Source organism: Macrobrachium nipponense, chromosome 7, assembly GCF_015104395.2.
Source record: "Macrobrachium nipponense isolate FS-2020 chromosome 7, ASM1510439v2, whole genome shotgun sequence".
NCBI lineage: Eukaryota > Metazoa > Arthropoda > Malacostraca > Decapoda > Palaemonidae > Macrobrachium > Macrobrachium nipponense.
In genome coordinates, this window is record NC_061109.1 from 12,371,299 (window position 1) to 12,397,602 (window position 26,304).

Sequence of the window (26,304 nt, forward strand, 5' to 3'; positions counted from 1 at the left end):
AAAAGAATTACGTATATTTTATTTTTGACACATTCATGTGGCAAAATTTAATTAGACATCAGATTTTGCATACAAATAAGTTTGTTGTTTGTCAGTGGGGATGCTCCAAGTACTTTCGGATCCTTCCATTTACAAATATAAAAACTTATCCTTCAAGGTCATGAAGTCATTGAGGTCTTCTAAAAGTCACGTATATGTGTAGGTATGTATGTGCTAGCATAACTGAAATGCGATCAGCATTTTCAGCCAAGCTAGGTATACATATGACTTACTATCTCTTTACTCAGACCATTTCGAATAAGGGGTGCTTAATGACGTATCTGTGATGCAGAGCCATCCTCTTTACCTATAAATTAAAACAATTTTTAAAGTTTACATATCATCATACAGAATATTAATTTCCTTTAAAAATTTCCTATTGACCAGGATAGGTAAAATGACATTTCACCATAAGTCAAACAACCATTTGATAAGGCTTAGTGTGGGATACGCTATACCGACGTAATACCTATCACCACTTTTGAGGATGGTTGCATGGGTAAGCGCAGCTTTAACCTCATTTTCTTCAGTAAAAAAAAGTTTAGGAAACATATGGCGATGCACAATACTTGAAAATTAGGACGAAGCTTGAAACACTCGTGCTTCCGTAAGTCGGTTTCCACCTCTCGCCAACAATAAGAAAATGCATCACTTGGCGTCTCAGTGGCGTGATCGGTATGGTCATGGCCTGCCATCTCGGTGGCCGTGAGTTCGATTCTTGGTCATTCCACTGAGGGGTGAGAGATGTATATTTCTGGTGACAGAAGTTCACCCAAGCCGTTGGGCCCGTGGCTGAATAACCATTGGTTCCATGCAACGTAAAAACACCATGCAAACAAACAAACTCTGTGTTGTTGCAATATACAAATAAAGATTATAAGCACTTTAACTTCCTTTTGTAGTACATGAGTGAAACAACTGCTCGGAATTGCATATCAAAGTAGCAGAAACAAAATTTTTATGCATTTTCATCGGTTGCTCTTTCCATATACTCAGATTTGGTACTCTGTGCTGCTTCTTTTCGTCGTTGCTTATTTTTAATACACTTGCCATACTGATATTTTTTTGAATGAAAAAGAAAGGCTATACGCAATGCAAAATATTGTGCGGAATCCTCTCTCGCTCTCTCATCTCTCGATCCTCGTCTCTCCTCAGGTCTCCTCGCGCCTTCTCCTCTCATCTCTCCAGTCTCGATCTTGCTCTCCTCTTCGTTCTCTCTGTCCTCGATCTCTCCTCTTCTCTCCTCCTCTCCCCTCGAGGTAGGTTCCTTCACGTGGTGAGGGGGTAAGGGATCCTGCCTTCACTCTTGTGAAGGCCGGATCCTGACGGAACGCCTACAACTTTTGGCAATAAATGGTGTGGACATTTCCACTTTCGTCTAATTTACTACTAAGGTGAGTCTGAGAAGGGATCGTTGGTTAGGAAGGGTTTGCATTTGAAGCTAATAGTGGGAGTTGTGGTGGTTGAGTCACCACCTGATATGGTTTGGACCTGAGAGTAAGTAATGGGATTTTTCCCATTGCTATCTTGAGGGCGGAACCATCTCCAGGGACTGGCTCATCGGAATCCAGGGGGAGCTGGTTTTCTGGGGGTGGGACTCCTGGCTTTTGTCCGGAAGCCCACCAATACATTTGTGGTGGGGAGATGATTCCCATTAGTGGAATCAGACGCTCCCAGCAGGCAGATTGGCTTATACCTGGGCCACCGCAAATGTATTGTGCTATCCTGTATGGGAGGGTATGGGTGGACCATTGGGAGTTCAACTCTCACTAGTGCCATTGGTGAGAATGTGAATACCTGAGTGACTCACGATACTTTCTTGATATAACCAAGTAGTAAGAGTTTTATTTTTTTTTTTTAGTAAACGAAATATGGATCCGGACTATGAACCCACATCCCCTGGGAAAATGGACTCACTGGCACCGTTGACGACTTCTGGCTCAAACAAAGACCATTCTTTGAACCCCCCAGATGCCAATAATAGTAGAGTGACGCATTTGAAAGTTATTACATATGAAAATATTCCACTTCAGTGTAACTATGAGGATATCTCGACATCTTTGAACATGTTTGGCAATATAGCAGAGATTCGTATGAACTTTCTTGACACAGAAGGAAAATGGGAAGCTTGGGTAACATTTGATAAACATGAAGATGCTTTTAAAGCAACCTGTAGTATTGATACCTTGAATAGTATGTAACTCATTAGTTTTAAAGGAGCCTTGACGATAAAGCCCCAAGAAACTTAGACATTTATAAACCTGCAGAATGGAATCCAATCAACTCCAATAGTAGCAACGTTGACAAAATAAGAGTCCCCCAACCCTCCTAAATGGCTGGTAGTTAAAGCCAAGAGGAGAACTTCAACTATTACAAGTTTAGTAGATACTTCAGCAAAAAATAGGTGGCATAATGAGGTGGTGACATTACTAGATTTGGTAAGAGCTCTGTTCTTATTCATGCAAAATCTAAAACTCAGTCACAGATGCTAACAATGATGAAAGTTGATAACAACGATATAATAGAGAAAATTAGTCCTCACCTAAATTTTAGCTATGGAAGAGGTGTGGCTTTTGATAGAGACTTGTACGAGTTTACTGAAGAAGAAATTTTAGATATGTCCACCAACTGTATGGAAAAGTGAAAAAGGTCCCAAATGGCAACATGATGATTTTTACTTTGAAGACAGTAATGTACCATCTCATATAGTAATAGAAAATGAAGAGTGCGAGTTAGACCTTTTCAACCAAAAGCATTACAATGTTTTAATTGTTTTAATTTGGTCATCCATCTAAAGTTTGTAAAAATAATAAGATGTGTAATAATTGCTCTGCCCTAGAACATGCCCATGCTCAGATATACCTAAATGCATTAATTGTCAGCTAGAGCACAAATCAGTTGATAAAATATGTGAAGAATTTAAAGTTGAAACAGCAGCAGTTAATAAAGCATATACAGAGCACATCAGTATTGGACATGCAAGACGACTCTTGGGAAGAGCCAAGAGTTTATTCTAAAGCCCTTACTACCACAAGGGCTCCACTTCAATCCATTACTCCTTCCTCATCCTCAATGAAGGATGCCTCAGCCCCTGTGGTTCAACATTCCACCACTAGGGCTCCACTCCAATCTGCTGATCCTTCCTCATCCTCAATAAAGGATGCTTCTACTCCTGTGGCCCGACATACTGGGCCAAGTGCTCAGCCTAGTAAGGTTAGAGCACAATCGGCAAAGACGGATAAAATAAACGTTCCATATAACAAACTGGATATCTCCCTCAAACCTCCCTCTACTCCACCTTCTGCATTATCTCAGGCAGAATCTCTGCCTGATTTAATGGAATTAGAGGGAAAAAACAAATGAAGAGGGTAAGAACACCCTCATCCTCTCCTCCATTAACTCCAACAAAAGACAAAACCAAAATCATGAGCAAACTGGCGAAGAAAAACAATCGTCATCAAAAATTTACAAGCAAAGCTTCCCATCCACTAAGCATTCAAAAATGACCTTAATAGAGACTACCCTCCAAAACCTAGACACCTTCTCTTCAATTTTACAGTGCAATTGTCAGGGACTTCGTGCAAAATATGAGGAACTTAAAGTGTTACTCTATAAATACTCCCCTATTGCTGTATGTTTACAAGAAACAATGCTTGATGTCCACACACCTTGCCCTAGAGAGTATACATCATATAGAACACAATATAATTTGGAAGTGGGAAGACATGGAGGTTGCCTTATTTATGTTCGCAGGGACCTTCCTCATTTTCCAATCCCACTAAATACTCCTTTACAGGCTGTTGCGGTTCAAATTCACCTAAGACGAAAATACACACTCTGTTCCCTTTTATCTTCCACCAACAATCCAATCACTGAGAAGAACTAATTGATTTACTTCATCAGCTTCCACGACCATTTCTTCTCATGGGAGACTTAAATGGCAGACATCCTTTATGGGGAGATGTGACATCAAATCAAAAAGGGAATATTATAGCTTCCATAATAGAAAATGAAGATTTAGGACTTTTAAATACCGGAGAACCCACTCATTACCATATCCAGACAGGTACAGTCTCATGCTTAGACCTTACAATATCTAGTTCCAATTGCACGATGGATTTCAGATGGAAGACGAATGATGACTGGCAAAGCAGTGACCATGCTCCCATAATAATAAATTCCAATGATGACCCACCAGTTCAAAGATCTCCACGGTGGAATGTTGAAAAAGCAGATTGGAACAAATTTCAAGAACTAAGCGAAATAGAAAGTGACGCAAATGACTTCCCAACGGCAGATGATGCAATCGATTTATTAAATGGGACATTCCATACAGCAGGTATGCATTCTATACCAAAAACTACAGGTCTTTTCAGGCGACGCCCAGTCCCGTGGTGGTGTGAAGAGCTCACACTATTACACCGAGTCACAAGAACATCACTTACACGTTATCGTAGACTCCGAACTATAGCAAACATGATAATATACAAACAGAATAGAGCGCGTTTTTCGAAAGGCAATGAAAACTGCTAGAAGGCAGTCATGGGCGTCTATTCGGTCCATTAACCACCGAACACCTATCTGCAGTATATGGAAAAAAATAAAAAAGATTGCTGGGAAATTTACTCCCAGTCCCCCCCCAGTACTTAAAGTTAATGACAACCTCATCGCCGACGCAAAAGATGTAAGTGATAAACTCGCCGATCATTTTGCCCAAGTTTCAAAAAAATCTGACAGTTCCCCTGGATATCAATATAGAAGAGAAGAACAACTGCGATTAGACTTTTCCACAGATAAGATAGAGCCATATAATTTACCCTTTACAGAAAGGGAATTTGATGCTGCCCTGGCCAGCAGCAATAACACTGCCCCTGTCCGGATGAAATTCCCTATCAAATGTTTAGGCATATTTCAAAAATACAAAACTATTTATAATAAGTATAATTAACAGATTATGGCATGAAAGTAGCTACCCAGTCATATGGGAATTGGGCTTTCGTATTACCTTTTGTTAAACCAGGTAAAGACCCTTTTTCAGTGGCTAGTTATCGACCAATAGCACTAACTTGCTGTTTATGCAAGTTGATGGAAAAAATGGTGAATACAAGATTTGTCTGGTATTTAGAGCGTAATGGTATTTTCTCACCCTCACAATGTGGATTTAGAAAGATGCACTCGGCAGTAGATGTCCTACTGCAGCTGGAAACCTCCATATGTGAAGCTTTTGCTTCCAAGCAGCACCATATAACTATTTTTTTTGATATTGAGAAAGCTTATGATACTGCTTGGAGGCATGGCATTCTTAAGACAACTTCATACCTGTGGTACTACGAGGCAAAATTGCCCCTATTCATTCAAGCATTCTTGAAAATGTAGATATTTTCAAGTTAAAGTGGGCGGGAACACATTATCAGATAGACGATGCCAAGAAGAGGGTGTCCCACAAGGAAGTGTGCTTAGTGTCACATTTTTGCTTTAGCAACTTTTTGCTTTAGCAAATAAATGGAGTCGTGTCTGTTTATACCCAAGGATGTATTGAGTACCCTATTCGTAGATGATCTTTCAATATCTGTTGCTGCATCACGAATGTCGGTTGCAGAAAGGAAATTACAATTGACAATAAATAAGCTAGTACATTGGGCTGAACAACAGGGATTTAAAATATCAGCCAGTAAGACTACTGTTATGCATTTTTGCCACCTTCGGGAGTAACCCCGACCCAGACCTTTATCTGTACAACCATAGAATACCCTGTGTTGAAGAGGTACGCTTCTTAGGCCTCATATTCGACAAAAAACTCAATTGGCTTCCCCATCTGAAACATATTAAAACCAAGTGCCTTGAAGCTTTAAGTATTTTGAAAGTATTATCTAATACCAACTGGGGTGCAGACAGGCAGACAGTTATAAAACTACACAAATCACTTATTATTTCAAATTACTTTATGGATGTTGAAATATAGTTCTTCTTGCTATTCATTCTAATCGCCTTGCTATCTTAGATTCAGTACATCATACTGTATACGCTTGGCAACAGGTGCCTTTCGATCTTCTCCCATCTTAAGTTTATTAATTGATGCGGGAGAAATCCCACTAGAGTTATATCGACAATCATCAATTATCAGATATTGGTTTAGGGTTCAGAGAATCCCCAACTCTAAAGCCTTTGAAGCAGCAAATAGAAATTCTTTCAACAACTTTTATGAAAATCATCCAAGGTTTCCTAAGCCTTTTAGTTTTAGAGTGAAAAAGATCTTGGAAAAAATGAATATGTCAAGAAATCCTGTATGTCCAGTTAATTTACCATTACCCCAGCATGGAAATTACCTGTAATTAAATTTTGTAAATATTTTAAGGTATTAAAAGAGAAAAATCAGATACAGAAATCAGAGTATTATTTTTAGAACATGCTGCAGAGCACTCAGGCTCTACATTTGTTTTTACTGATGGCTCCAAAACTGATGATGGAGTCGGATATGGAGTTTTTAGTGATGATTTTAGTCGCAGAGGAGCACTACCCATCGTAGCATCGAACTTCACAGCGGAACTGTATGGAATTTTAACAGCATTGGAACATATTGCAACCCTCCAGAATTCCACTAACTATCACCATCTTTTGTTGATTCCAAAAGTGCATTACAGGCACTTGAAATTTTTAATACTGATCATCCAATTACATTGAAAATCTCACAGTGGGTATTTCTACATCAGCGTAGAGGGTTATTACTTATAATTCTGCTTTTTGCTCCCGGGTACCAGGCGCATGTAAATATATTTGGAAATGAAAAAGCAGACCAACTAGCTAAATCAGCAGCAACCAATATGATACCAAGGACCAATTGCTGTACCATATAGAGACTTTTTTCCTAGTATATCAAAGTTCATTGCAAGATTATGGGAACAGCAATGGAACGAAGCAGGACCAAATAAAATGAAAGAGTTTGCCACACGTACACACCCTTGGAAATATGAATCTATGCCTAGGAAATGGGAAGTAACGATATGCCGCCTCCGTATAGGACTACAAGATTGACACATGGGTATCTCATGAGTGGTGAATACCAACCTTACTGTGATGACTGTCCTCGTCCCATTGACTATTAGCATTTGCTAGTTGAATGTCCTAGTCATCGGGAACTGAGAGAGCAGCACTTTAAAAGAACAAAAGAGATAGAGATGGTAATTACAGTTTGACAAAGATTTTGGGTGAAGAAGCGCAGTATGATTATGAGTGTGTGGTTGAATTTTTAAAAGAAGTTGGAGTTTTTAACGAAATTTAGGTATTTCGCTTTTATGTATGTGTGTAGTTTTTAGCTTTGGTTTTTTAGAATGAATGTATGGAAACGTGAATAAATGTATTTATTGCCTGTTTGTGTTCTAGTATGAAAGCCTTTGCCTCTGTGCAATTTATTATTTAATCTTAATTCATTTATTTATTATATAAGACCTGTTTTGGTCCAAGCTCGTGGCTTTTGGCCTTGACCTTGGCATTTTATCTAATCCTTTGGGCCAGCCCCATGGGAGCTGAAGGTCAGTTCAGTGGCCTGGTTAAACTATTTTATAATAATAATAATAATTTAGCTTTGGTGGTGTTTATTGCGTAAGTAGCATCTTTGCGCTAGCTATAGTACAATAACTGATATGGGATTTTAAGAGTTTTTATGATGTGTGTGTGGATTTTCCCAAATTGGTTGTCCAAATGGCTTCATTATTCGGCGTCAATGATCCTGGTAGTCACGACGCCAGAGAATTATTAATTATTCATTCATTATCTCTCTCTCTCTCTCTCCATGTACTGATGTTTTTGCCGAATGGGATGTTTCACATTCTCTATAAAGTCTGAACATTTCACTTATGAATAAACACTAATCCAGGTATCAATGTTCAGTGTCTTTATGAATTATACAAGTGCTTTTAAAAGTTGTATCAAATTAGCAGTGTATTTAAAAAATCATTGCAAAGTTATTATATAATCATGTCCAACAAAACTGGCTAAAAAGGACATAACCAGTTCTGGCTGGAAAATGTTAACCTTATCCCTACCAGAACTGGTTAAATGGACATATCCAGTTCTGCTTAGAAATAAGTGATGGACATAAAATGTTAAGTGACCATGTTAAACGTCCACTTTTACTTAGATTGGGACATAAACAATTCTGGTAAACGTAGTCTATGGGACAAGAATCATTTTGGTGGTCTTTACTAAATTTCGTCAAAAATGAACATAACCTCTTCTTGTTGTCAGCCCTCGATATATATATGTACATATGTATGCATATAATGTGAATAGTCAGATATGATGATAACCCTGATATTATCAGATAACTCTGATGATGATGATATTGTCAGTGTGAATTACTTTCGAAATTGAATATAATTTGAGAAAAGGTGGAGACGGTTAAGCCCTATTCCCAGGGCTTTTAACTTTAAGTTTTCCGAAACTCGGGCCAAGTTTAGCTTCATATTACGTACATATTATGTACTGGTCACTGGTGAGAGATGCTGTCCCATCGCTGTACATTGCCAAATCTAACCGTACATTAATTACTTGTGAACTGTAGTTGATACATGCAAAATTCCATGGATACGCATTGTTTAATTATTACTAGTATTATTATTATTATTTCGTGAATACATTTCTGAATAAAAGAAAAGTGAGGTGAGTGAATAAAACAACGATGTGGAAGAGGCGAGAGTATACAAGGGGACAAATTTATTTTGATCAACACAAGGACCGTGACTCAGAACTAGGGCCTATTTTTCCCTGACGCAGATAGTTGGGACAGAACCGGCCTAATCCACAAAAATCCACAAGGCCGAAATTCATTCAAGATAGCTGCGGTCTATCGGTCACGGATGAAATGTCTGTTGTTGTTGCCCTGGCCTTCTGTAGAAGGCTCTGCTGCCAAAATCAACACGTGAGAGAGGTAGGAATGGAAAAAAATGTGTTTCTGGGAAAACTCCAAAGATATGAGAGAGAGAGAAGAGAGAGAGAGAGAGAGAGAGAATTTTGTTTTCGTAACGTCGCAATTAAAAATGTTGACAAGTGATTCTCATGAAGACCCAATTATTTTATTTTAGAAGATAATTTTCTCTGCCATGAATGCGAAGAGGAAAGAATGAGCAATTTCTAGTAGAAAAAACTACGATGATGATCTAGTTCTGTTTATGTCAACCGCCATTTCATCACGATTATCGTATGTTTTGTAGATATACAAAAGAAAAAACACGATAGCCATCCGTTTGGCACTTTTGTGTTGGCACTCACCCACCATGTTTACCTTGTGTTAATTTCTTTAATTGCATAGTTACTCACGTGGTAATTTCCGAATTAATAATTATATATATAAAGAGGAATGGCGAGCCATAATTGCCGACGTCCTGGGGGATATGGCACCTGGATGATGATATATACACGCATACATACACATACACACACGGAAATTTTGAGCCGGATAAGTAACTGATAAATGCTTCGAAGATGCACTAACCAATTATAATGACCCCTCAGGTGTAAGTGATTCCCATAATTTTGTGCACTGAATATCAGACGATTGTGTATATGGTTATATACGTATAAATTTGAATGTTTGTATATTTGTTTGCCCACTATAGAAATCCGAACCGCATGACACTCCTACAAAATGTTGCACACAGCCTCTTTGTCACTCCAGAAAGGTTTACTCTAAATCAAACCTCCTATCCCGTGACAGACATACATACAAGCACAGACAAAACAAATAAAGTTTTCGGTTTTCCGTCACTTTTTCCTTCAGTGTTACTGGGTTACTTCTCATTTTTCTGTTTTATTCCATGCGCTTTCAGACATATGGTTAGCCTGCAACAGTAAATCCAAATCCCCTACATAAGTTTGATCTGAATTTATGAAAAATGTTTATATAATTGTTTATTACCTCGATAAAGTCAAGGTCGAAAACCTAAATCGGTATAAATATGGTTTACAATCCTTGGCGCCACGGAGTAAAGTAACAGACCAAATGCTTCTGTGACTGACATGTCCTCCATTAAAATGTTTCTCGCGACGGAGAAATTACTAGCTTTTTTTCAAGCGTCCATTTAAAGCCAAACGTATCTTGGTCATACCTTGCCAATAAAATATAAAATCTTCAGTACCCTCTAGTGTTACCATCATATCAAACTCTCTCTCTCTCTCTCTCTCTCTCTCTCTCTCTCTCTCTCTCTCTCTCTCTCTCTCTCTCTCTCTCTCTCTCTCTCTCTCTCTCTAAAATCAGATAAGTGCGAGGTTAATGTATAAATGCACATATGTTTATTTAAAGTAATGAATTCAAGACAGAATTATTAATCAAAGAAAAGAAAAGTATTTTCAATGATAATGCACATACTTTATACTACATAATTCAAATGATACGAATGGAACTTTTTTGCGAGTTCTTCAAAGTGCTTCCATGCAGAGGCGTGTTGGTCAGCTATATACTATAATATTATATAGTATATATATTAGTATATATATATATATATATAGGATATATATATATATGTATATATATATATATGCTATGTATATATTATATATGTACTATAGTATGTATATATATATAGTATGTATATATATATATGTAGTATATATATGTATGTATGTCTGATATATGTATATATATATATTTATGTATGTATCTATATATGTATATTATATATATATATTATCTATATATATATATCGTATGTATATATTATATATGGTATGTAATATTATCTGTTATCTATAATATAATGTATCTCATATATATCGTATGTATTATAATTATAGGTATGTATATATATTATATGTCTGTATATAATATATATGTATGTCATGATCATATATATCTATGTATATATATTTACTTATGATATATATATTATGTATGTTATATATCTTATGTATGTATAATATAATATGGTATATATATATATTGATATATAACTTATATATGGTAGATAGATATTATATGATATATATATCTAGGCTATATATATATCGTATGTATTATTAATATGGATAATATTTATATATATGTATTTAACAATGTATATACTATATGTATATATCATTTTATATAATATGTAATATATATAATCTAGATTTACTATCTATGTTATCTAGATATATATTAATTCATATTATACTATTTAATATATTGTATTCTTATATGTATATATATATGTATGTATACAATACATATATTATTATTATATATAATATATATATCTACTATCGATTCTATATATATCTTATGTATATATATATTTATTATATATATATATATAATTCTTAAATATCCTATATATATCTATAAATATGTATATTTACCCATCCTATTCTTATGTCTACATATATTTATATATATATAAATATTAATATATTATATATATTATATATTAGATATATATAGATTATATTATATATATTATATATTAGAATATTATATTATATTATATATATTTATTATTATACATATACATATATTATATATATACATTATATATATATATAATATTAGATATACATTATATAATTATAAATATATTATTATTATATATATATATATTATTATATATATTATATATATATTATTATCTTACATATATCATATATATATATACTATATCTATTAGATTTATATATATTATTTAGAGGATATATATATATATATTATATATTGAGGATCTTTGGCGCACTTACCCAAATGACCGTCATGGTTGAAGTTTGCTGCACACGGGTAATGTGTGGTAGACCCGTGCATTGCTCCTGGCCTACTGCCCACCTGTTCACCCAAATGTAAATTGGTTGCAGCATCGTTGGGTTTTAGGAAATACGGCTGCCAACCTTGTCCTCTATATAAACTCGAATTTCAGCTTCAACCTTTGATGGCATAGTGCTGACCTCCTCCTACTCATATTTTGTGATCTACTTCTCTAATCCATTATATTTACTCCTAGATAACTATACCAATTAACATCTTCCACCTTCCATGTTTTATTTCCTCTCCTTCCATTATTCCCAGGTTTTTGTCTCCTGTCGCATCTGTGTGTTTGATGCCATTCCCATCTGGTAGCTTTATTCCTCCAGTCCTTGTTACTTTGCCTTTTTATTATTATTATTATTATTATTATTATTATTATTATTATTATTATTATTATTATTCACTAGATGAAACCTATTCATATGGAACAAGCCCACAGGGCCCATTATTGACTTGATATTAAGGCTTCCAAAGAATATGATGTTCATAAGGAAGAAGGAAGAGCAGGTAAATACATAAAGGAGAAAATCCTTCTTTTTAAGAATAAAGCAAAAATTAATAAACAGACAAACATGTATTGAAATGCAAGAACAGTTTTAGGGTAATTTTGCATTGCTTTTTCGCTTGAACTTCTGAAGCTCCAATGTGCTGCACGATTCCCTCTGGGAGGCGGTTCTGAATTATACTCATTTTTAATTACAGTAATTATGACTACTATAGTTATTTTTGGAATTCACTGTTATTACAGATATCTTTTTGACTATGGTTACATTATGTATCTTTTGCACTATGGTTATATTATGATCCTTTGATAAACTGAGTGATTCATGTTTTTTCCAGGTAAGTGGAGAGAAAATCACCGTGTGTGGAATTAGGTGTGGTAATGTAGATGCCATGAGGTTCACGTAAGTAGCAAATTACTTATTGTTGCCTTGCATTAAATTTGTTCTATTTTAACATGCTTCAAAAATTTGGATACAGGATTCTGTGAAGAGGTAAGATTGTGTCATTGTTTTAGTTTTGTAATTACCTGCGAATTTTTGAATGGTGTTAGAGAATTACACCATAATTGATTGGATGTTGAGTTTTCACATGCTCAGTTCATATTCAGTGTGGAAGTTTGGAAAGCTAAACATTTTATTCAGACTTATTTTTCTTTCTGGAGAAAAGGTGTGTCCTTTTGCACTTCCCTCTGTACAATATCTTGGACTGCTGATGTTTTGCTCAATACCGCTTTGGGTGTCTACTCCGTAGGGTGATGTCTCAGCAATTGTTTGTTCTTCGTCCCCTTCGCTATGCCGATCTCATTTCTGTTGTTTATAGTCTCGACTTCAGCGCTCCAAAGCCATCTAGCTTGAACGCCCCACTCCAACCCCACTCCCAGCAATTTTGAAGGGGACTGGAGGTGGTTAGACGTTAAGACACCGATGTAGTGAGAATGTTGATAACATACATGAAAAGATCGATTACGATGGTTAAGAGCTAATATGGTAACGTGGAAAGAAAGAGGTGACGGCACGGACCTAGCATAAAGTGTGTGTGATTCGAAGTTTTAACGAATGGACAAAATACTAAGGCTGGAAAAGTACTGGGCAGATGGTGTGACAGCAATGTTACGGAGGTGGTTTTCATATCCAGAAGTCGCGGAGTGCTTACCAGTGCCTATAGGGGTCGGTAGGTTGCTGAGGAATCATCTGCTTTGTCAGGCGACGGATGTATTTTTTATTATTATTATTATTTTTTTTGCGGTGTTCTTCATTCAATAGTTACAGAATATAGGTAAAGAGCAATGAAAGTAATATGGGGTGGGGAGGGGAGAAGGACGGAGAGAAATGTGGATGAATGGTTTTGATTAAGGGAAAAAAGTTTAAAAGAAAAACAAAAATCCATAGTTGAAAAATGAAAGTTGGCCATTTAAATGAGCGGCAAAGTGTTACAGACAGCCAAAAAATAGTCCTGGCAGACAAACTTTGCATATAGTTGAGAGAGAGAGAGAGAGAGAGAGAGAGAGAGAGAGAGAGAGAGAGAGAGAGAGAGAGAGAGAGAGAGAGAGAATCCTTTGGGATGAAAGGGAGTGCGAGCATAAAATTGTTAATTAAGAATTAAGGATTACACGTGCAGAAGGGATTAAATCGCTTCATCCCTGGGTAATTAGGAGGCCTATGAATTTTAAAGTTCTTGGCGCTCTCTCTCTCTCTCTCCTCTCTCTCTCTCTCTCTCTCTCTCTCTCTCTCTCTCTCTCTGTGGTGATAGAAGTTCACTCTCGACGTGGTTCAGAAGTCACGGAAAACCGTTGGTCCCGTTGCTGTATAACCACTGGTTTTGGGTAGGGTTCCCATGCAACGTAAAAGCCCCCATAAACAAACAAAACAATCTCTCTCTCTCTCTCTCTCCTCTCTCTCCTCTCTCCTCTCCTCTCTACTCTCTCTCTCTCTCTCTCTCTCTCTTCTCTCTCTCTCGCTCTCTCTCTCTCCTCTTCTCTTCTTCTCTCTCCCTCCTCTCTCTCTGTGCTTTACTGGACCGAAGTGCTGGAGGCAGCTGTGTTTTCGTGCGAAAAGAAAAAAAAGTGTTGTTTTCGTCCAATTTCTATTTTAAGACATTGGATCTCTCTCTCTCTCTCTCTCTCTCTCTCTCTCTCTCTCTCTCTCTCTCTCTCTCTCTCTCTCTCTCTCTCTCTCTCCTCGAAATCTCTGCCAGCCCTGTGAGCTCTATAACCTGTCTCAACTCATCGGCACCCGAAAGATGAACATTCACTGACATATCTGGTCATGGCCACAGAGTGGATTGTACTGCCCGCAGGCAGAGGATGAGAGGTAAATGGTGGAGGTAGGACACGAGTGGTAATTACAAACCATTCGGGATTGCTAGAGACTATATAACAAATGAGAGAGAGAGAGAGACCCCCCATTGTCTTTAAAGTATTGTAACATGGACAAGGCCACGGGTCGCCTGCCTTAGAAGGTGGAAGAGCCATTTAGTACTGTCAGGGCTGCAATGACAAAAATGGTCTCCTGAGCTGCTCTATGAGCAAGAGCCCGTGCTGGCATAAGGCCAGCTTAATCTCAAACAACAACTGCGGTACTTCAGAAACAATTCCACTTATTTATTGTACTTACATTCACAAAGCAAATTATATAATGTATTTTTTTCATGCATTATCCGTTTGTTTTTTTTGTTTTTTTATATGCCAGCACCTTTAACGAAATTGTTGATGCCTATAATATGCTTTGAAAATTTAATCAAATTTAATCAAATATTGCTTGTGAAGAGTGTCAACAGTTTCCTTGGTTTAGACCAGTGGTTCTCAACCTGATGTCCGCATAGGTAATCCAGGGTGGCCACTAGCTCATGAAAGGAGTCAATAAATCATTATAGATTTCTTCTCTTATTTGCATTTATTTGTTTTCTTAATTTTCAGGTATTCATTTACATGTATATTCATTTTGATAAGTATAACAACACGGTCTCGCTTTGAATAAAGTCGTCATTTTCAGCTTGACATACCTTTGAATAATGGGGAGGGGCGCGCGGATGTTGGAAATGAATAATGGGGAGGGGCGCGCGGATGTTGGAAAACCCATTTAGATGAAAGTGGTCCTCGGTAGTGAAAAAGTTGAAAGCCACTGGTTTAGACGGATAAAAAGGTATTTGTTTAGGGGTTGGAGTCGCAGGTTGTCGACCACAGGACTAGGCCTAGATTTGTTAAAATTTCAAAATGGTGATTAATTAACTTTACGTGTGAAATTGTAATAATAGAATACCAAACCCTTTCGAAAGTTGTTGCTCGTCGATCAGTGCATAAGTTAGGTTGAGTTTTTCAGTGCGTTCTTCATTATTGTTACTCGGTTGAGGTGAAATACGCACGCCTTAAACACACAGCTGTAATGCTCCTCCAATGATACATTTTTCAAAAAATTTCTTTTATTTGGGTCAACAAAGACTTCAATGATGGTGAGTTTCTTCTCTGCGTTTAGTAACAGAGAAGGGGAATGCTTTCTTGCACGTAGGCACATGCTGAGTTTGACCTCACACCAGCCTTCCCCCAACTATTGTTGTAAGGCGTCGTGGGTTAATAGAAGATATATTGTTGAATATGAGAGAAAGCTGAAGCGTATTCTAAAGCCAGTAGCAACAAGGTGCTTCTTTCAGCGTCACTGAGAAAGCATTTTGAGCAATGCTTAGCTTCTTTAGGCTCAGGTAGGCTAACCACATTGATAAAGTTCTAATCTTAAATTAATCTCTTGAGATTTCTTAAAATACTGCTCGGCTGTCTATAATAGCCACTTCTCTCTCTAATGTGCTCCGCCAGCATATTAGAGAGCTACCGTGGCATTACCCTCCCTACCCAGAGCAATATAGATCTAACTCGTTTTATTCTTACGACGTGATTTCTACTTAATTTTGTACAATAAACAGTATAATTAAAGTATTGAGATCAGCACGAAAGAAAGACCGTAACGAGTAAGCAAAATTCTGACGACAGGAATTAACGAGGTCTGACAGGGCCGGTCGTGTATTTTTCGTAGTTTTATCCACCACTTGATGGATGGCTGTTAACAATTGAAGAAAAAGACGACACTAAAACATGCTTGCTGGACACGGTTTGTGTGAACAGGATGTCCTCCTCCTCCTCCTTCTTCTTAATTTAATAGAGCAAGAAACACCTGCTTGCTTGTTCTGATTGTTGAGTCTTTGATAATGAATTTTAAACGTTACTACATGTATGCATTTGAAATATCGCATTATATTCATGTAGGGCTGCTAGGAGGCTTGTTGGGGGATAGCGCCCTCAGTGCACCGTTCTTTGCAGCGTGCCTCCGGCCTATAGCTGCAGTCCCTTTCGTTATTTTACTGTACCTCCTTTTATATTCTCTTCCATCTGGTCTCCACTCTCTCCTAACAGTCAATTCATTATGCAACTGCTTTGAGGTTTTCCTCCTGTTACACCTTTCAAACTTTTTTACTGTCAATTTTCCTCTTCAGAGCTGAATGACCTCATTGGTTCCAATGTTTGGCCATTGGCCTATATTCTAAATTGAATTCAGTTATGGCCAGGGCATATCTATACTCTGTTTTTTTTCCATCTGTCCATCCGCCTGTGGTGTTTTTGTATGGTAACACTGCGTCCCGTGCTTTAGATAGTTACGCTATGTGTAAGTTTTAGTTAAATAAAATGATATCTGGGTGTACATTTGCAACTGAAAAGTGTTTTAATAATTTACTGTATGCGAATTACACCGTTAATATTCCTAAATAAGGATATTATTATAATCGTGAATGTAAGCTGAATGTAACTATAGTCGATTCTTTTAAACCTGGCAAACTTGCACTTAACTTGCACTCAGCTGCTTGTCGCTGATTGGATGAATGTCGTGTTGTCCGAATCTCTGTTTTGTTTGACATTGTTTTCAGAATTGTGATTATACGGCCATAGATTGAGATAAGAGCCAAAGTATGCAATGTTATGTAAATACCTGTTGTAATAAACTTAAGTATTAAGAAGTTACATACCAAATTATTTTGTAATAGTTAACAGTTATGAAACAGCACTTCTCCGAAGCTGTAGACTTGAAATATGTTGTCAAACGCATGAACTTTAATGTTTAAATTTCTAGCTAGATTTTTAGCGCAATCGTGCCATTGGTGGTTTGGAAAAAGCAAAAAGTATTTATTGTACATTGCTGAAGGTTGTATAACGCCTAAGAACAAAATACTATCGTAGAAAATGTAAGCTTGCCGAAACATTTGGGGTATAGGAGTTGAGAAAGGAACAGCCGGCGAGTTGTCGTCTGCAACCACACCGCCATCATCAATCAGCTTAGAATTGCTATCGAGCAGTTTGCTCACTGTCGTCGATTTCACCTATTTCACCCATGGCCACAAGAGACGATATGGAACAAAGCAGCAGAGATGAAGGCACTTCAAACACCATTTCACCAGGCATATACATGCTGCCTGGCAGTTAGGCTAGGCAGTTAGTACCAGTTCAATGCCGTAATATATAATGAATGGTGTTTTTTTTCCATATTTCCCGCCCCCCCCCACTTCACAAGGAGGGCCTAGCAAGACAATGACAAATCATTAAGGCGACAGCAACAGCAACTTATATATATCCTAAAACATTAATGACATTCCGTGAGCATTACTTTTGAAATTAAAAAAAGGAACATTATGATATATAAACATCTTTATTATTTTATGAAGACAAGAAAAGCACAACCCGCATTTGAACCTCCCGCTGACAGAGTACGTCAACTTTCCGTCAACCCCGAGGCTGTTCCTCCCACAACTCCTCCACCCCAATTTTTTGACAAGCTTACATTTCTACCGATAGTATTTTGTTCTTAGCGTTATACATCATCAGCCATGTACAATAAATTTTTTTTTTTCAAACAACCAATAGCATGATTAGACTTGAAATCTAGCTAGAAATTTAAAACATAAAAGTTCATGCGTTCGAAACATATTTCAAGGCTACAGCTTAGGAGAGTTTCATAACTGTTAACTATTATATAATAATTTGGTATGTAACTTCTTAATACTTAAGTTTATTCAACAGGTATTTACATAACATTACACAATTTGGCTCTTATCTCAATCTATGGCCGTATAATCACAATTCTGAAAGTGTCAAAACAAAACTGAGAGATTCGGACAACACGACATTCATCCAATCAGCGACAAGCACTGAGTGGCAAAGTAAGTGCAAAGTTTGCCAGGTTAAAAAAAATCGACTATATCTAAAGCCCGGGACGCAGTGTTACCATACAAAAACACCACAGGCGGATGGACAGATGGAAAAAAACAAGTATAGTAACTCAAAAGGACACATTTATCATTAAAGTCAGTTTTGCCCTGTTATGTGTATCTTTCATGTAAATAAGTGCTTTGGTAGGAATGCAAAGTCTATTTGATCACATTCCAGTTTGATAGAATTAAGCCGATCGGAATTCGATATCATGACGAGTGTGGTCACTCACAAAATGTAAACATTCCAAGATGACCTGACCAAAAAATCCAATGAAATCCAAGGGTCATATTATTGTACAGATATAGGTAAAACGTAAAATCTCAATGATTTTTTTATATTTCATGAGAGTTGCCATGAGAAGTAATGGAGACAATCTTCTAATGACAGCTCGGGTGACACCGACTATGGGAGCACGCTTCCTGTTGTTTTTACCTAGGTATATAGAATAAGGGAGTCTCCTTTATTCAGTATACCGTGGTTTATACGACACAGACGCACGTGGATGCATACAAACTCCGAAGACTCTTGGGAGCCGCAGTTAATTTCTCAGAAATCACTTCCAAAACCCATCCGTAGCATTTACGTCCATCTGCCTCTGCCTATTAAGCTATTTGGGATGGAGGCTTCAGCCTTTGTTCCTTGGGCGAATCCCTGGTGAAATTGGATTTCCCGGCCCACCAGCAGTGATTAGGAAGCAATATGGATTCATTCGTAGCCTTCGTCTACGTATCTCCATTTCGCGTAGCTCGTAGTTTCGTTACGCAGATTCTCTCTCTCTCTCTCTCTCTCTCTCTCTCTCTCTCTCTCTCTCTCTCTCTCTCTCTCTCTCTCTCTCTCTTTCTTTCTTTCTTTCTTTCTTTCTTATAGATGTAAAAAAGGTAGTGTTCCTAACTGATTGAATACCAGGAAACAATAAGGTGACCTTCATGAACAGCAATGATTAATCGTTTTCCACATCAGCGTAAATCATATTCCAGTACGAGAAAAAATGAATGGAGTACGTTTCATAAAAAGCTTTTATTTTCCTGATATCTGTTTTCAGTTGAAGTCGTAATTTAAGAAATGTTATCCTTTATGACTGCATGTCTCGTATGTACTCGAAAATTTTCGTTTATTGACACAAGTATGATTTTAATTGAGTAGTGATTTTAATAGATTTGATTGGTGCTTCTCTCTAACATTGCTTGAGGGATACGGAATAGTCTTCTGAACAGACGTGACTTCCTTGCTAATTGGGGAGAATTTTATGTTTTCAGAAATTGGAAGTTTGTCATCACAAGAGTAACCGTTTCTTTTTGTACCATCTTGGTATTTTTTGAAAATAATTGGCTGGTGAGTTCTGTGAGCGCCTTATTTAGAAGTTAGAACATTTCATCTGAGTTTACAAATACAGGACACGCGAAAGGACATTTTATTAATGACCAGCTTTGTGGTTTTTCAGAGATGTAAGCACTGATAAATGAGACTTCATTATTAATTTTCTATCGTAGGTTGCGGGGAAAGAGACCTTTTGTCATTTGCTGTAAGAAAATCTAGACAAGATTTCGAGACCTGCAAATGAATAGTACTTCAAGAATAACACATTAGCTCAGATATGTATCGGTAGTTTTCATACGCAGGTGGCTGCTGCCTTGTATGGATGATGGTTTTCAACTGAGAAATTGGTGACGAAAAATAAGCGTGTAGAGAAGTGTGTTTGTATACACATCTCTTCACATAATGGTGATACATATTGGTGATGGCTTTCATGTTCGCAGACGGTTGCCTATTGAGGCAAGGAAAGGACTTCATAGTTGGGTAGGTGCTTTAGACAAAACACAAAACCAAGGGGGAAAAAAGTATTTTACAGCTGTCGAAATGAGTGACTATATATATGTGTGTGAGAGAGAGAGTAGTAGTAGTAGTGTATGGGCATGAGTCAAGGTTTGATAATGAAACTTTATTGAAAAGATTTAGCCGTTCTGATAATGAAGCTTGAAGAAGAATATTAGAAGTTGGATGACAGGTTAGAATGAGAAATGATACCTCAGGTATTGTTAAGGGAACTTCATGTGGAAATGAGATGGTGTAGTAAGGGAGGTTGAGATGAGGCTTCGCACCACCCCATGGAGTGCTTGATAGTGGAAGCTAGGCTTTGTTGGCACCGGAAAGTTGGAAAATCCAGGCATACTTCGGTTATGAGAATGGAGGCCAGAGATGCTTGGACTTATGGGAAACAAGAGTGGATGTATAACAGCACACTAATTTCACATGTTCTCCCAAGTCAAATTTCTCCGTCTCCATCCTTCTACGACATTTTCTGTGCTTCTCCCTGAAACGTCGTTGTTGCTTTATATAACTCAGATTCATGCAATGCAATTTGGTTTGAAATTCTCTCTCTCTCTCTCTCTCTCTCTCTCTCTCTCTCTCTCTCTCTCTCTCTCTCTCTCTCTCTGGCGTAGTTTCTCGTTCTTTGCCGTTTTGATAAACTGCCTCACTCCTACTTACCATTTTTTTTTTTTTTTTTTTTTTTTTTTTTTTTTTTTTTTTTTTGTCCGTAGATGTTGCAACGCCAGTTTTAATAGACAATCAATCACTTTTTATATGCTTTTACCTTGAGAGAGAGAGAGAGAGAGAGAGAGACGAATTTTGGACGCATCTTTGTGAACATTTTCAGTGGGTGACCAAGGGCTAGCCCGTAGTATTAGATATTTTGTCTCTCTCTAGGAACCAGTTGGTTACTTAGCAACGGTACCTACAGCTTTTTGTGGGATCCGAACCACATAGAGAAATTCATTTTTATCACCAGAAATAGATTCCTCTGATTCCGCGTTGGCAGAGTGGGGAGTCAAACCCGGAATCTGAGATAGGTAGTCGAGCACGTGACCGACTCGTCCAACGAGGAACTGGTCATTTACAGAGGTTTCTGCTGTCTGGTGACTTTTGTTGCAGCAGGGCTCTCGGTTTCGAGAGAGATCGCTTCCTGATTCTGTTTTGATGTGCCGACTCGCATCACCCTTCCCTTTGCAAGCCCCATTCTCTCTCTCTCTCTCTCTCTCTCTCTCTCTCTCTCTCTCTCTCTCTCTCTCTCTCTCTCTCTCTTCTGAGAAAGAACTCCAGACTCCCGGAACGTATATGCTTTTACAATCGAATCAGAGTATTCCTTGGATAGCAGTTTGAAATGATTAAACTACTAATACATAATTATGTTAATTGTAAAAATAAATCCTGCGCTATTTTTGACATTTTTTGCACAATTGTGTTTGCAGATCACGTCTTATGCAGAGGTCTGCTTGAGTAGTTACCTTAGTTTCAGTCCTATATTGCACAAAAAATCCAGTTCAGTCTATTATGCTTTATTGTTTTGTGTCAAATTTGGTGAAATTCTGCATCGGTGTTAATACAAAGAAAGACAGAAGACTTCTCTGGTTGCTGTTCTTATTTTGCATCTTAAAAAGACAAAGTGGTCTCAACAATCGGTGTCAGACAGAGACCACTTGGATCGAATCGAAGACGATCTTAGTATGGAACTTTTCCTTTTGTAAGCAGTTTGAATTGCGTTGGTAACTTTGTCCATTCGTCCGAAAGTTCAAAGATAAAACAACATTTGTTGTTTTGGTTGGGTTATATAGAAAAGTATGTCGTTGGAGAGAGAGAGAGAGAGAGAGAGAGAGAGAGAGAGAGAGAGAGAGAGAGAGGCTGAGGGGAGGTAAGGAGAAAAAGAATCCCCATTTTTGAGCATCCAGAACGTGGTTATGTGGTGAAGAGGTTCTTGGATCTTCTCCCGCCCTCTATTTATGACCGTCATCTCCGTTCTCTCCAGAAGTAGAAATATTACCTCAATACTCTTTCTTGCTCCCTTTCTGGGCTCTCTCTCTCTCTCTCTCTCTCTCTCTCTCTCTCTCTCTCTCTCTCTCTCATCTCTCTCTCACAGCGAATATCGCCAGAAAGACATCTCTATGGCTAGTAAAGCTTCTGTAGGACCTCCGGTCGAACAGAAATTGAATTAATATGAGAGAGAGAGAGAGAGAGAGAGTGTTTATATTATTTTGTAATATACATTTTATATATATATTATATATATATATATATATATATATATATATCTATATATATATATATATGCTATACCTATATATGTTATTTGCTATACTTATGTTATCATTATACTAATATATGTATATTTAATTTCCGTATAAAACCACTTACAGGACTGAAACGGCACGTGAGATAAGAAGCGAAAATAAAACTTTGAAGGGTGATGCGGTAGATGGAGGCAGACGATGTTATATAGCAGAGAGAGAGAGAGGGCGAATCTCTGACGGCTATCACCACCACCAGGCCGAGGAGAAGTGGAGAGCCGAAAGTCAGGCCGTGTCCGTGATGGGATAATTGTCAGGAAAAATGGGTTCGATGCATTAAGGTGATTACCCAGTTGCATCAAGAGCAGCGGCGGCGGCAGCAGCAGCAGGCCTGAGCCAGCAGCAGAGCGCTGCGAAAGCTGCTGCAGTTCTATATGAATGGATCGTTACCAGGGAAGTCGATTCCCCGAGATGGGAGGGAAAGGAGGAAATGTTGGGGAGGAGGAGGAGGAGGAGGAGGGAGGGAGGTTCTGTGATTGCGCCATATGAATTGAATTCTCTCGTTCTGAGAGATCGAGTGGTGTAAGGTGACAGTCTCAGATCTCATGAGTGGGATCTGCTCTCTGATGCCTGTGGCAGGGAGGGAGGGAGGGTCGCGAATTATAAGGGATATTGTTGTCTTCTTTCATGACCCTCTGGTTTCATTAGATGCAAATGTGGACTCGTCTTCTAAGACTTTCTTTTCGAGTATTTTCCTTTCTGGGCTCTTCAGATATTGAATGCCTTGCAATAGAAAAAGAAAAACTAAATTTTAGCAAGTCTATGATCTCTTTTTTTATGGTCTAGTCTACATAGAAATTTTGCTTGTGTGTATGTGAAGAGTAGTGCCAGACAGGCGTTAGGAGTGACATTGGTAGCTCCGCTCTATATCTCATGAGGACATCAGAGTTTGGAGTCATATTTACAGTTGTGGGCCGATTGACTGGTTGGCATTATCGTGGTAGTAAGCCAATGTCCTAGCAAACAGGAGCCCTGAGTTGAATCCATACCGATATATATATATATATATATATATATATATATATATATATATATATATATAATATATATATATATATGTATATGTATATATATCTTAAATCCACCGTTGACAGTTTAGTGGATTTAAGGAAATTCCCAAGCACGTGTTCCTTCTTGTTACATTCGTTCGTATGTATAATATATATATATATATATATATATATATATATATATATATATATATATATATTAATTATTAATTAATATTAATTAATTAAATAAATACACCGTATTTTGGTAATGAGTAATCAGTAGAAGAATCCAGTTATACTTTTTTTTCAAGGCGAAATATATTTGTAGAAATATGTATGATGCTTAGTTTTCGCCCATCCTTCTGTAGACTTGATCACTAACTAATGAGAGAGAACATTGGTGAAAAAAAAATATATATACAAACAAAAAGGTAGTTTGTAGATCGGACTCTGGAATGGGCGAATGGTGGTTATATACATTACTAGATTGAAAAAGGCTCTACACCTATTATAGATAAATTTTGTGAGGTCATAAAGACGTGCGTAGATCCTATCATATTTGAGGTGAAGGAGATTTCTACCAATAAAAAGGAGTTGCCATGGGATCCTCATTGTTCCCTGTTTTGGCTAATCTTTGTAATATAGAATGTTTTTAAATGCTTTTTGTGGACAAACTTCCAGATGATTTGAAACCTTTTATAGGGGTACGATATGTTGATATCTTTGTTTATAAGGACAATGCCAAAACGTTTGATCAGATTCTTTTACAACTGAATAGTTTCATTCCTCCCAACACGTTTACGGTGGAAAGGGCTGATGTGTACAAGTCATTTAAATTGTCTGTTTTTGGGGAAAATGCTCATACAAATAGGTACATACATTTTTATTCAATCGTGACGACAAAATAACAAGCAACGTTCTGACTTTTTTTTTTTTTTTTTTTTTAAAGCGCGTTTCGAGTTTGTTTACCCGAGTTTCATTGACAAAGAGTTTCAAAAGGGTTTTTTTGACAAATGTGTTCTAGAGCCAGAAGAATGTTTAATAATAACTCAAGGGCACACTATTCAATTACCAATTTTAATGCTTTTCCCTTCCGTATAATCATGACCTGAAAAAAAGTTTCTAATAATCTTAGAAAGGAAAGTCATGGGTATAGCGAAGTTTTTCGATACCCTAATACTCTTAAAAGGAAAATTATGAAAAACAGTTGCAGAAAACCAAACACCGATGTCGGAGTTCATGCTATAGGGTGTAAAGACTGTCAAATGCATTATTGGTGAAAGTGGTCGTTCCCTGGACCAAAGGAAACGTAGACATATTGCAGCCTGCCGTTTGGGTATCGTTTATAGCGCCATTGCTAAGCACTCGTGGGATTCTGATCATGCCATTGACTTCAAGGGAGGCAAAGTTATCCAAAGGAGTGCGGGTAGGACCACTAAGATGATTGTGGAAGGGGCTCTCATCACTAAATATGACACATTCTAGGTGAATACTGGCATTATGAACAATCTACTTTTAAGTGAAGAGATTTGCAAAAGGGCCAGAATTAAGAACTTCGGAAATGTGCACAACCATCTTCAATCTGATAATGTAGAAAACCGCCCTTCGCCCGTTCCAGAGTCTGATCTACAAACTACCTTTTTGGATAAACGACCCTCAAGATTTCACTCAAGAAGTGCAGCGTTTTGTCTCGCCTCGAAGATCACAGAGAATTCTGGAAAGGAATATTACCCAATAGACTTCTCAAATATTTTAACCTTGTTTATGATGTTTTGTTTCTTTATATTCATTATGCTTGTCCATTTACGATATAATGTGTGTTACATCTACAAAATTAGTTTGATGGATCAAATTCTCTTGGGCAAAACATTTCTCAAATTTGAATTTATTTTCCAAGAGAAGGATACACCACCACCACACAGTTTCCTCTGGTAAAGAGACTTGGCATTTTTGTTGTACGAAGCATCTCATAAATCGTATAATTTTGCATCTGAATATAAGATATTTTGGAAGAGCGAATGTCGAGTCTTTGGTTTGCAGGTACACGCCGAAATAAAATCGTGTTATCAATTCTCTGTACTTAGACGGAGTACATAATGTTTTACGTCAGTGCTGGTTTAGTGAAAAAACGAAAAAAATCCTTCAGCACCTTCAAATACAACCTTTTCGTTTCAGTGCGGTGCATTTGTTGCATGTGATTAGTTGACATTGCTAAGATAAACTATCAGCAGCTTCAAACATCAAACCTTTTCATATTTCAGTTTGTGTATGTACGTACTTAAGTGCGTGTAAACTTATATTTTGAAACTGCAAAGAGACATTTGTCAACACCCTCAAAAATCAACTGTTTCGTATTTCAGTGTATGTGAGACAGATTGTTTGTAATTTGAAATTACAGAGAGAAGCTGTCAGCACATTCGAACAACAGCCTTTCAAAGTTAGGAGCCCCTCGACTTGTGACCACCTTGACATGGTGATGGCCCAGTTTAACCCTTGGATTTTGTTCCCGGGTTCGAGTCCAAGACTCCTAGATATTCATTTGGGTCAATTCTTGTGAAATTTTCCACTTTCGGTAGAAGTTTTTCCTGGGTTCGAGTTCTAGAGTCCTCTAATACATTATTACTTACGAAATTGGGT

General features: G+C 37.4%; 1 long non-coding RNA gene and 1 pseudogene across 1 annotated transcript in view; one reads left to right on the plus strand and one right to left on the minus strand.

Moving 5' to 3' along the window:
- LOC135217388 (uncharacterized) overlaps positions 1-13,996 on the plus strand; it is a 207,265-nt gene extending 193,269 nt beyond the window's left edge. The window contains exon 3 of the long non-coding RNA XR_010315117.1: positions 12,644-13,996. This is a non-coding gene — a long non-coding RNA (uncharacterized LOC135217388). The remainder of the gene's footprint in view (positions 1-12,643) is intronic.
- The window catches only part of LOC135217387 (uncharacterized), a 260,801-nt pseudogene that overhangs the window by 199,805 nt on the left and 34,692 nt on the right, over positions 1-26,304 (minus strand).